Source organism: Arachis ipaensis, chromosome B10 (genome assembly GCF_000816755.2).
Source record: "Arachis ipaensis cultivar K30076 chromosome B10, Araip1.1, whole genome shotgun sequence".
NCBI classification, from domain to species: domain Eukaryota; kingdom Viridiplantae; phylum Streptophyta; class Magnoliopsida; order Fabales; family Fabaceae; genus Arachis; species Arachis ipaensis.
Window position 1 is genome coordinate 128,226,763 of NC_029794.2, and position 12,181 is coordinate 128,238,943.

The following is a 12,181-nucleotide window of genomic DNA, read 5'->3' on the forward strand; positions in this document are numbered from 1 at the left end:
TTCTCCATCCTTGGATCTAAATAGTGTCTAAGTGGACGATAATTTTGGTGTCTTTCAACGGTAGATTTCAGACAATGATATCAATGATTCTGATTCTCTCTTCAGATTTAGAGGATTTTGTAAGCGTAAAGAACTAAATGTTACTAATTTCCTGCGGATCGAAACTCTATTTAAGGATTTGTCACTGGCCAATGAATTGCTGCATACAAAAGGCGGGATTCAAACTCCTAACAGCTGCTTAGGCGGATGAGTGATATAACCACTCGACCAACCCAATACGTATGTTGATGTTTTACAACCAAATTTGGTCCTTGTGGATCATTATATATCGAAACAAAAAATTGACAAAGTGACATGAGATTGATGAAACAGGAATTAATTTATTTTCTTCTAATCACATAGGAAGAATCCAAAAAGAAACGCTTTATACGAATCAAGATCTAATGCATGCAAATCTTAACAAATTATTGTCATGAGTTAGATCCAGCGCTAAGTATAGAAATAAAAATGCTTGTGATTTGTAATGTATCCTTACTGTTGCAATAGATCCACATGCAAAGGAGCTTCAAACCAAACTCACGAAATCATTGAATTCAGCATATATTTGAACAACTTAACATACAAGAAAGACATAATGACTAAAGATCTATGAACTTTTACACTAATCAGAACAAAATCCACCAAATTAACAAGAGTTAACTACACCCATCACAAAAAAAAAACCAAAAGTTCCAAATTCATATTGATTCAACTCTTCACAAGAATGATACTATAGTGAGAAAGATTAAAACTTTGACAAAAATCTTACTAAGAATCAGCAAATAAGGAAATGGGGTGTCAAGCGTTTACCTCCTTTGACAAAGTAAGGAACGAAGTGTAAGAGAAAGAGTGAGAAATGGAGAAAACGAAGAGCAGCTTATGTGGCAGAAGTGTTAGGACAAAAGTTCTATTAATATAACCCAAAGAAAATGCAGGTTTTGTGGCTCTTATTACCAAAAAGGACAACCTTTCTTTGTGAAAGACTGAAAGCGATGCGTTTGGTGTAGAGGGGCTTTCTGCTGGAGTAGAAGCAAGGGCAAAACGGGAAACTAAGTGAAATTAAATTACAAATTTGCCCATGAACTCAATATTCATTTTGAAAAGATAAAATAAAATTTCTGACGCCTGACATCCTCGAACATTTTCAGGGATCTGCCACAAAAGGAGCCACATTGTTCATTAACCAATCAACATCATCACCAATTAAAAATCATTCTTGAAATTATTATACTAATATGATTTATTGATTTTAATCTGGCTTTAGGTCTTAAATCTTGATCAAAATTGTATGATTCTCTACCGGGTTTCATTAAAGTGGTGGTGCAGGCTTCAACACTAAGAATGGACTTTGCTTGAAAACTAAGAAGAAAAACATGATGAGTGCATTTGAAGCTTATGAGCCTATGAGAAAAGAAACATAAAAATCTTGAATTGTTCCAAGGCTTTAATTTGATGGCCTAATAAAGTGTCTACAATTTAGAGAGCTCCTTTTCTTCACGAAAGTTAGTAAGCCATATTTCATAAAACGATATTAATCCTAAAAAATCATCTGTTTTTAAATTGAGCTCCAATTTTTTAAACTGAATTTATTTTTTAAAAGTTTTAAGTTAATTTCGTTGTTTTTGTTACTATGACATCAGAGTTTGCTAATATGGTACCTTAAGAAACACCATAACATATTATACTTAATAGTTATAATTAGTTATTAATACAATAAAATTCTAATGTCTTAAGGTATTTTTTTAATTAAGTTTTAATTTATGCTAATTTCATAAAATTATCATGTAAATAGTTAATTAAGATTTCAAGGTGTATGTTGTAGCGTCACTTAACGTGCCACGTTAATAAACTTTGAGATTATTAACAAAGAAAGTGACAAAAAATCAATGTGATTAACTTAAAATTTTTGAAAGACGAATTTGATTAAAAAAATTTTAAAAATCAATTTAAAAAATGAATAATCTTTTAAAATAGAGCAACAAAAAGATAAATATAATTAATTTATAATCTTTATTTAATTGATAAAATCTTTCATAAATAAATTTGGAGAATAATTTTTATAAATTAATTTGACCATTAAACCTATAAATAATATCTATGTATTTGTACATAATAATTTATCTAAGAGTAGTACTAGGTAGTCAAAAAATAGTGTATAATGTATATATAGCACAAAATAAATGCCAATCTCATAATAAGTGAGTGGAGTACACCTGCTTATCAATAACATACTTATCACTCAACCTTCTTTTCCATGCATGTAGTAATTAATTTCATTCTTAAAATTCATTTCAGTTTCTTCTAAATCAAATCTCTAATATCTCTCTAAAATTCATTTCAGTTTCTTCTAAATCAAATTCCTAACCTCTCTCGTCTATATTTGTAAGACTCCAGATTTTGAAAATTAAATAATAAATTATTTATGATTTGTTTTATTTATTGGAAAGCATATTTTCAGAAATTTTTGTGTTAATTGAATACTTTTAATTATTGATTTAAAACTTTAGTGATTTAAAAACAATGAGAATTTTATATGCGCTAATTTAAATAATTAGATTTTAAACTTTATTTTATAATTTTAAAAAAAATTAATTTGATTATCTCTAATTATTAAATTAAAGTCTTTATTTAAAAAATAAATTGTAAATTAATAATTAAATAATATTTTCATAATTATTATTATTTAATTAAATTTAATTTTAAATTATTATTTTATTACCTTAATTTTATTAAAAATATGTATACTAGTCCTAACTCTTTTTCTCAATTAAAACTCTAATTCTAAATTCCTAATCAAAAACCCTAATTTCCCTTTCCCCAAACCCAGCAGCATACACACACGTACCCCCAACTTGTTAACTCCTCAGTGAGCCACGCCATCCTCTCCTCACCATTCACTCACTCTCACTGGCTCTTGCCTCACCCATCACCCTCTTTCAGTCCTAAGTCCTAACGCACAGCAACAGAAATCAAAAGAAAGAAAGAAAAGAGAGAGAGATCCGAGAATGAGGCTGCGACGGGGAAGAGAGAAGAGAGGAGGGGAAGCTGCTGTCAAGCCGTCGCGTCCAGCTCGCCGTTGCGCCGCCAGCACACCACGTCACCGTCGGGAGTAGAACCGCGAGAGAGGAACGCGAGCCCCTGGCTGAGGAGAGGAGTCCGACACCGTCGCCGAAGCTTTGTCATTGACACTGAGCTTCCGCCGCTGTCGTGCCTTGAACGCCGTGTGGTGGATGCCGGCGCTGCTGTCTGGATCATTGCGGTCAGAGCTGCCGCTGAAGGAAGGCCGTTCAGTCACCCTCATCAAGTTGCATGTGGCTGTTAGAGCTCCTTGTCTCTGCTCTAATCGTCGGAAGTCACCGACGAAGTTGTGGTCGCCCCATTCCACTATTCTTTTTTCATGGTTGTTGAAAACCTTGAGATATTGATGTATTAGGGTTGTGTAAATGCCACTGCAAATTGTTCGATGATATTGCTATTGTGGAGAGTTGTTGGCGAGGCTAATGCCGCTGCTGTTGCTAATCCGGTTTGAGGCTGTTGCTACTGCTGCGAGTTAGAACGAAGTTGGAGTCACGCCTAACCTTGTGGGTTTCGACTAACTGAGGTAGGGGATTTGTTTTAAAAATAAATGTTTTAAGTTATGAATGCCAATAAATATAATGAGTAACTGCAAATGGTTTATGGTTGTTTTGTGTGAATAATTGTTGGAATTGAGTTGAATCATGGTTGTAGTTGGTGATTGGTTTAATGATTTAATGTAGTAATTATTTACGATGTTGTGTATTTTGAAGTTATACTTACTGCTAGTACTTGTTGATGTTGGTTTTGTGTATGGAATGTTGTTATGGCTGTTGGAAATTGATTTGATGAATCAGAACTTGAGATACGTTGTTATAGATGAGATGCTGAAGAATGGATGCTGTGATAATATGGTTACGTTGCACCTATGATATGAAATTGTGATATATTGAATTAAGAGTTCTTCGGCAACTTTGGTTAGTCAAAAGAAAGTTAGAAATGTGGTTTTAGATGAATCCTAGGCTTGAATATAGGATTTGGTATGAGGTTGTTGGAAATACTTTGTGCAGAATTTCTGCAGAAATCTACATAATTGGCAGCAGAACGAATGACTTTTTGGGAGCAGTCCAGACCTAATTTTTAGATGAAACTATTTTTCTGTAAAATTTTAGTGTGTCTTGAATATTCCATAAAAATTTCAGGGAATTTGGCCAAGTGGTTTGGAAGATATGATTTTTTGAAGTTTAGTGGTTGCTGCAGATTTTTCTGGTTTTCTGGTTCTGCAGTACCAACTTCCAAACGCTATAACTTTTAATTTAAACAGAATTTTGAGTTGATTTCAAAAAGATTTTAAAGATCTATCAGTCTATTTTAAGCGAGTACAAGTTTCATGTTCATATCTGTTTTGTAGACTTAGATAAGTCACTTGGAAGGTCGGTTGTTTGCTGGAAACTCTGAACTGGTTTATGAAAACAGGGCTCCACTTCCAATTGATAATTAATTAATCAAATGAAGTGATATGAACCTGAAACTTGTGGATTCTGAAACTTAGGGATGTTGACTGTAATCTCACCAAAATTTATAAGCAACGGATTAGAATTGAAATTATTATGGAATTTATAAAAAACATTGCTGCTGTCTGTTTTCCGAATTTTTGTAAATGCAACGGCAGAATTTTAAAGCTTGCATAAAATTCAGTAAAACCTAACTTAAATTAAAGATTAAGATCTCTAGAGTTACCTTACCAACATGGTTTTATATTAGACAAACTTAGGAAATGAAAAGGAATGTAAGTTACCCTTAAGAAAGGTTAAAGTTAAAGACAATGATATTGAGAGATATAGTGAAGAAAGAAAAATGAGGAACAAGGAATGAAATAAGAGTTGAGAATTATATTGAATGGGCCTTTGTGCCAAACTGCTAATGCGAAAGTGCCCGCCTAACAGATAGCCTAAGGTTGCTAATGCGGGAATGTTCGCCCAACTGATAGCACTGTTTCTTACTGTGATGCACATTATGATGAGGCCTAACTGACACGTGTAACCGTGATGTCAAGGTGTCTGACACACAGTAAAGGAACCATATTCGGGGTTCACTCCGAGTAACGTCGGGTTGCGGGTAGACAAACAACGCATGAGCTCATGGCCTGCGCTAGGAACAGGCATGCATCATATTGTTTGCACATTTGCATTTGATTGTGTTTGCTTTTCTTGTTTCTTTATGATTCTGCTGTTTGTCTTCTTGCAATTTGTTTGTGTGTTGATCTGTTTCTTGTGCTATTAGTTGGTGTATTGAGGTGACTGAGAATTGAGATTTGTTTTTAGTTCGAAAAGTTAAAAAGAAAGGGGTAATTGATTATATGAAGTAAGAGTAAAAAGTATATCTAAAGGTTTAACAAAATAATTTTATTAAGTAAAGTTAATTATTTGCATGTTAATCATTACTTTTACGGTATTCCCACTCCCTACTGAGAACGTGCGGTTTGTTCTCACTCCAAAATCTTCCACCCTTTCAGTGACACAGGTTCGGGGACTCGGTGTGAAGCTGCGGGCGATTATGAGTTTTATTTAAGTTTGTGTTGAGTTGTTTTCATAGAATTCCCTCGCCTTTGTTATTTAAGATTTTATTTTATACAGAGGGATAGGAATTGTATCTGAGTTTCTTTTGAATTCTTTTGTATAATATTTATCCTTATTAATAATTAAGTGATTATTATGACCTGTATGTTCTTTGATGAATGATTTTGATTAATGAGAAACAATATTTTCTGGCATTTTTTTAAAAATTGAAACGCGGTATCGAACTAAAGGCTCAATATTAAATAGTAAATAAGAAAAACAGGTTAGTAACGCCTTGCTTTTTTTTACGATCATGACGTGCTAAAAATTAGAGTATTACATTTATATCAATTGAAATGCAATTTTTGTCTAGTAGATTAATATCCAAAAACTATCAAATTAACCAGAGTGAAAGATCAAGACTTTTCTCCCCATTTCATTCGAACAACAAGCCGACAAGAAGAAAAAATGAAAAGACGCCTTCGTCTTGTCTCCGACTCCTGTAGGTATGTTATCTAGTTTCATGTTTCGATTAATTGGCCTATTGGGGTTCCATTATCAGTTGTTGCATGTGGCTGGATTCGATGTTAACGATAAAAATTTTGGTCTTTATCTCACGTTGATGGATTTGGGAAAAGGGAAAAACTTGCAAAGATGGCGTTTTGGGGGTGGAGATGAAGGGAAGGCATCAAACAAGGGTTTTTTTTTTTTCGTTTTTATAAGCAGCCATGATTTTTTTGGGTGTTACGGTTCCCTGATTTTTTATCTGTTCAATCGTGGTTTGATTTGCTATTTTGCGTGCTTGGTGTTGTGCTTTCTTTCAAGTTATTAATAATGTGACAAATGTAAAGTAGCAATTTCGTTCAAGTTGCCTCCATACTTCGAAAAAGCCGAGCATCGTATAGCTTTGTCTCCGACCTCTATAGGTATGTTATCTAGTTTCATGTTTCGATTAATTGGCATATTGGGGCTCCATCAGTTGTTGCATGTGTCTGGATTCGATGTTAACGATGAAAATTTTGGTCTTTATCCCACGTTGATGGGTTTGGAAAAAGGAGAAAGCTTGCAAAGATGGCGTTTTGGGGATGGAGATGAAGGAAAGGCATAGAAAAAGGTTTTTTTTTTTTTTTTATAAGCAGCCATGATTTTTCTGGGGTGTTACGGTTTTCCTAATTTTTTATCTGTTCAACTGTGGTTTGATTTGCTATTTTGCGTGCTTAGTGTTGTGCTTTCTTTCAAGTTATTAATAATGTGACAAATGTAAAGTAGCCATTTTGTTCAAGTTGCCTCCATACTTCGAAGGTTTCCACTGAAAAAGTCGCGTTTGTGTCTCTAGATGATAAAGTTGAGGCGAAAGAGCAGAGCAAGAACGAAATCGCTTTCATTCTAATTGCTCCAGGTACCTTTCCTTTTTTTTTTCTCTGTCAATTCTACTATGAGACAGAAAAAAATATGAATAAAGTTTTTTTTTTATGTCTGTCACCTAGATGATGTAGTTTTTAAGATAATAATAGTTAACTATAGTGAGAGTACATAAGAAGGACTTAAAGGTTAGTGGCAAAGTATTTTTTTTTCAGATTTCTATTTTTATTCATGTTAAAAAAAATCCTTCTAAATTCGGATGTAATATAGATGTTATGCCTTGATATTTTTTTAGTGTGAATTGCTTTGTCTATATAAAAGGTTGCGTTTGAATTTTGCATAGATTAATACACATTCATACATAATTGGTGTCTGCTAAGAACTGAACATACATACATATATGACTATTTAAATAATGGTATATAAGTAAACAAATTAATTCACTCAATTTTGATTAGTTACTTTAGTGAAATGATTATGAGAATGATGAATACATAGTAAATAATCATAATTTTTGTATTGAACTAACCTAATTAATGTGGTTATCACAACAATCACAGTAGGAATAGAGAATGGGATATGAGGGAGGATCATAATTTCATATGCAATCTCTTGATATCATACTTTTGTTCAAATTTATTTGCAAGCAAAGTTGTTAGTTCAAGTATCGAATTTAAAATTTTCTAGAAATTAGCAGTAAACTCTCAAAAAGTTGGACATGTAAATGGTATTTTAGAGGACTATTGTGATAGTTTAATGGTAGAGCAAGATATGTTACCATCATAGATGTTATAATAAGCAAAGTTGTTAGCATAACTATGCTATCGATAAACATGTTGGTATGTTATGATTAATTTAAGTGTGTTATTTAAGTATGTATAGCAGTTGCTCGTGAAAAGGTGTTCAAAAAACAAGATGTAGGCATGGCTTGTACCAAAAGCAAAAAAGACACATAAGAATAACACTTTCGAAAGAGGATCGCAAAAAAAAAACTGGTGGACCAAAAAAGGTACATTGAATGGTTAGCGGTGAATTAACTATAAACTCGGGTTGTTGTGTTTTAATAGTAAATGTTAAAATTGTCATTCTCCTTCGTTGTCACTTTATGCTTATTATGAATGTCTGTGTAGAAAATACTGGTATCTTTGTGCTCGCCATGTTGTGTGGCTTCAGTTATGAAGAAATTAGGTTCAGACACGGGCAGAGAGAAAATAATAGAGGTGGAGAATATGGAATTTGGCTTGCTGCAATATGTGCATAAATGGGTTATCAACCAAGATATGATGGTGGCATTAGCATCATCATATAGTCGGGATGAAAAGTATTTGATTGTCGGAACAAGAAAAATCTCCATATCAGTTCAATCCATTGCGCGGTATTTTGGACTACCGAACGTTGGCAAGAAATCTCCCAAATAAAATAGGGAGAAAAGAAAAAAATTATCCACAATAATCTTGTTGAGTAGATGTTTTCGGTAAAATTGGCTAATAAAGATTTGAACTGCATCGACTCATTTTGTGTTTGGCAGGGAATAGTTTCAAAATTCCAGAAACACCAGCAGAGCACTGACTTTTTAACAGCTTCACAGGAAAGACACAAGCAGATTTGAAAAGGGATGTTATCACATGCTCGATGCAGTCCGATGACGATAGAATCAATTTTCAGAGACAGTTCAACATGTTGATAGCAGAGTGTTTGTTCTTTCTCTCGCTGAAAGCTACCGTTTCAAGCATACATATATGGGCTGCCATTGATGTATCGAACCCAAGAAAGATATATTGGGCGAAGTTCATTTATGATTTTCTAATTGAAGGAGTTCTGAGGTTTCAGGATGTAAGGAAGAAGACAGTGGATGGATGCATGTTTGCATTACTGGTGAGCTGTATATCTCTAACATTTGATTTGTTGTTTGTTATTCTGTAGTATACCTTGTTTATAGCAATTATTATAACTTTTAGATTATATATCTCCATGCTAACAAGAATAGAGATTTAGGAAGATATAATGGGAGAGAATCGTGGATCAGAGACTGGTCGCTTGCTGATCTGAAGAAGATGGATGAAGAGAAAAGCACATCTCACTCGGTGAGGCATATGATAGATATATAATCTTTTAATAGTGATAAGTGTGAATGATATGTTAATCGAATCACTTTTATTAAGCTCTAATGAAAATAAAACTTATACTTTGCCCACTGTAGGGGCTTCTAAATTTAATTAGGAAGATTTCTACGATACCGAAAAAGCACAATCGTGTATTAAAGAGAGGATGCATTAGGAAAAAAAGAAAGTCTAACAGAAAGACTCGTAAAAAAGCTCCCACGGTAGATGAAACTGAGACCGACATATCGGCTGGTCATGCATCACCTGCTAAATTTGATGAACATCCTTAAAAAAAAGGCAATTCAATTATTTTTTAGTTATAGTATAAAATTTTGTTGCTCTAACCTGCGTCTTTTTAATAGTATTCTAATATAAATATTTTTTAGTTTTTGTGTCTTTTTAATCGTATATAAAGTTTTACCATGTATATAGTAATTAATTATTTATCCAATTTTAGAAGTGTGATATTGATGTTGTAACTTGTAGATCCATCTTTAAAAAACTGTTGGAGCTACTTATGTTGAGCATGGCAATAGACCTTAGACATTTAATACATCTTTTTGTGTTTTAGCATTCACTTCATAAAATAATTTTGAAAACTATGTGTTCTCTCCCTTATATACATAGCTAAAAACCCTTTACTAAGCTGTTTTGGTTTTAATGTGCAACATGGATGACAGTTTGGATGTTATATCTTTCGAATCAGTTAACATCGATAAGGCCACACGAATAACATCAAGTGTCAGCATACATAACATCCAAAATAATAAGACAAAAATTAGCTATTCAAAATACTATTTAAAGTAACTAGTATTGGCATTACTTAGATCTTTATTTAATTAGAATAACGCTCACCAAACTGTCATCCATGTTGCACATTAAAACCAAAGCAGCTTAGTAAAGAGTTTTTAGCTATGCATATAAGAAAGATGACACATAGTTTTCAAAATTATTATTTTATGAAGTGAATGCTAAAACACAAAAAGATGTATTTAAATGTGTAAGGTCTATTGCCATACTCAACATAAGTAGCTCCAACAGTTTTTTAAAGATGGATCTACAAGTTACAGCATCAATATCACACTTCTAAAATTAGATAAATAATTAATTACTCTATACATGGTAAAACTTTATATACAATTAAAAAGACACAAAAACTAAAAAATATTTATACTAAAATACTATTAAAAAGACGCAGGTTAGAGTAATAAAATTTTATACTATAACTGAAAAATCATTGAATTGTCTTTTTTTGGAAGGATGTTCATCAAATTTAACAGGTGATGCATGACCAGCCGGTATGTCGGTCTCAGTTTCATCTACCGTGGGAACTTCTTTACGAGTCTTTCTATTAGACTTTCTTTTTTTCCTAATGTATCCTCTCTTTGATACACAGTTGTGATTTTTCGGTATCCCAGACATCTTTCCAATTAAATTTAGAAGCTCCTACAGTGGACAAAGTATAAGTTTTATTTTGATTAGAGCTTAATAGAATTGATCTGATTAACATATCTTTCACACTTATCACTATTAAAAGATTATATATCTAGCATATGTCTCACCGAGTGAGATGCGCTTTCCTCTTCATCCATCTTCTTCAAATCAGCAAGCGACCAGTCTTTGGTCCACGGTTCTCTCCCATTATATCTTCCTAAATCTCCATTCTTGTTAGCATGGAGATATATAATTTGAAAGTTATAGTAATTGCTCTAAACAAGGTATACTATAGAATAACAAACAACAAATCAAAGATCAGGGATATACAGCTCACCAGTAATGCGAACATACATCCATCCACTGTCTTGTTTCCTACATCCTGAAACCTCAGAACTCCCTCAATTAGAAAATCATAAATGCACCTCACCCAATATATCTTCCTTGGGTTCAATACATCAATGGCAGCCCGTATATGTATGTCTGAAACGGTGGCCTTCGGCGAGGAAAAGAACAAACACTTCGCTATCAACATGTTGAACTGTCTCCGGAAGTTGATTCTATCGTCATCAGACTACATCGAGCATGTGATAACATCCCTTTTCAAATCTGCTTGTGTCTTTCCTGTGAAGCTGTTAAAAAGTCAGTGCTCTGCTGGTGTTTCTGGAATTTTGAAACTATTCCCTGCCAAACACAAAATGAGTCGATGCAGTTCAAATCTTTATTAGCTAATTTTACCGAAAACATCTACTCAACAAGATTATTGTGGATAATTTTTTTCTTTTCTCCCTATTTTATTTGGGAGATTGCTTGTCATGGTTTGGTAGTCCAAAACACCGCGCAATGGATTGAACCGATATGGGAATTTTTCTTGTTCCGACGATCAAAGACTTTTCATCCCGACAATATGATGATGCTAATGCCACCATCATATCTTGGTTGACAGCCCATAAATGCACATATTGCAACCAGCGAAATCCCATGTTCTCCACCTCCATTATTTTCTCTCTGCCCGCGTTTGAACCTAATTGCTTCATAACTGAAGCCACACAACATGGCGAGCACCTAGATACCAGTGTTTTCTACACAAACATTCATAAAATCAGCACAAAGTGACAACGAAGGAGAATGTCAGTTTTAACATTTACTATTAAAACACAACAACCCGAATTTATAGTTAATTCACCGGTAACCATTCAACGTACCATTTGTTGGTCCACCATTTTTTTTTTGCGATCCTCTTTCGGGAGTGTTATTCTTATGTGTCTCTTTTTTGCTCCTGGTACGAGACATGCCTACTTCTTGTTTTTTGAACACCTGTTCACGAGCAACTGCTATATATACTTAAATAACCCACTTAAAAATCAATCATAACATACCAACATGTTTATCAATAGCATAGTTACGCTAACAAATTTGCTTAGTATAACATCTATGATTGAAATATATCTTGCTGTATCATTAAACTATTACAATAGCTCCCAAAATACCATTTATATGTCCAACTTTTTGAGAGTTTACTGGTAATCTCTAGAAAATTTTGAATTCGATACCCTGAACTAACAACTTTACTTGCAAATAACTTTGAACAAAAGTATGATATAAGAGATTGCATATGAAATTATGATGCTCCCTCATATTCTATTCTCTATTCTTACCGTGGTTGTTGTA

The 12,181-nt window shown here is 33.4% G+C and overlaps 1 protein-coding gene and 1 long non-coding RNA gene across 3 annotated transcripts in view; one reads left to right on the plus strand and one right to left on the minus strand.

The window, feature by feature from the left end:
* Positions 1-1,009, minus strand: part of LOC107623187 (UDP-glucose 6-dehydrogenase 1) — a 2,939-nt gene extending 1,930 nt beyond the window's left edge. The window contains exon 1 of one of the 2 annotated variants that reach the window (XM_016325358.2): positions 850-1,009. The gene's annotated coding sequence lies outside the window, so the exon portion shown is untranslated. Of the gene's footprint in view, positions 1-808 lie in introns of both variants that reach the window. The other variant, XM_021114910.1, reaches the window with a different exon arrangement.
* Positions 2,835-5,681, plus strand: LOC107624358. Its single transcript, XR_002355307.1, has 2 exons — positions 2,835-3,640; positions 5,570-5,681. It is a non-coding gene; the product is annotated as an uncharacterized LOC107624358 (long non-coding RNA).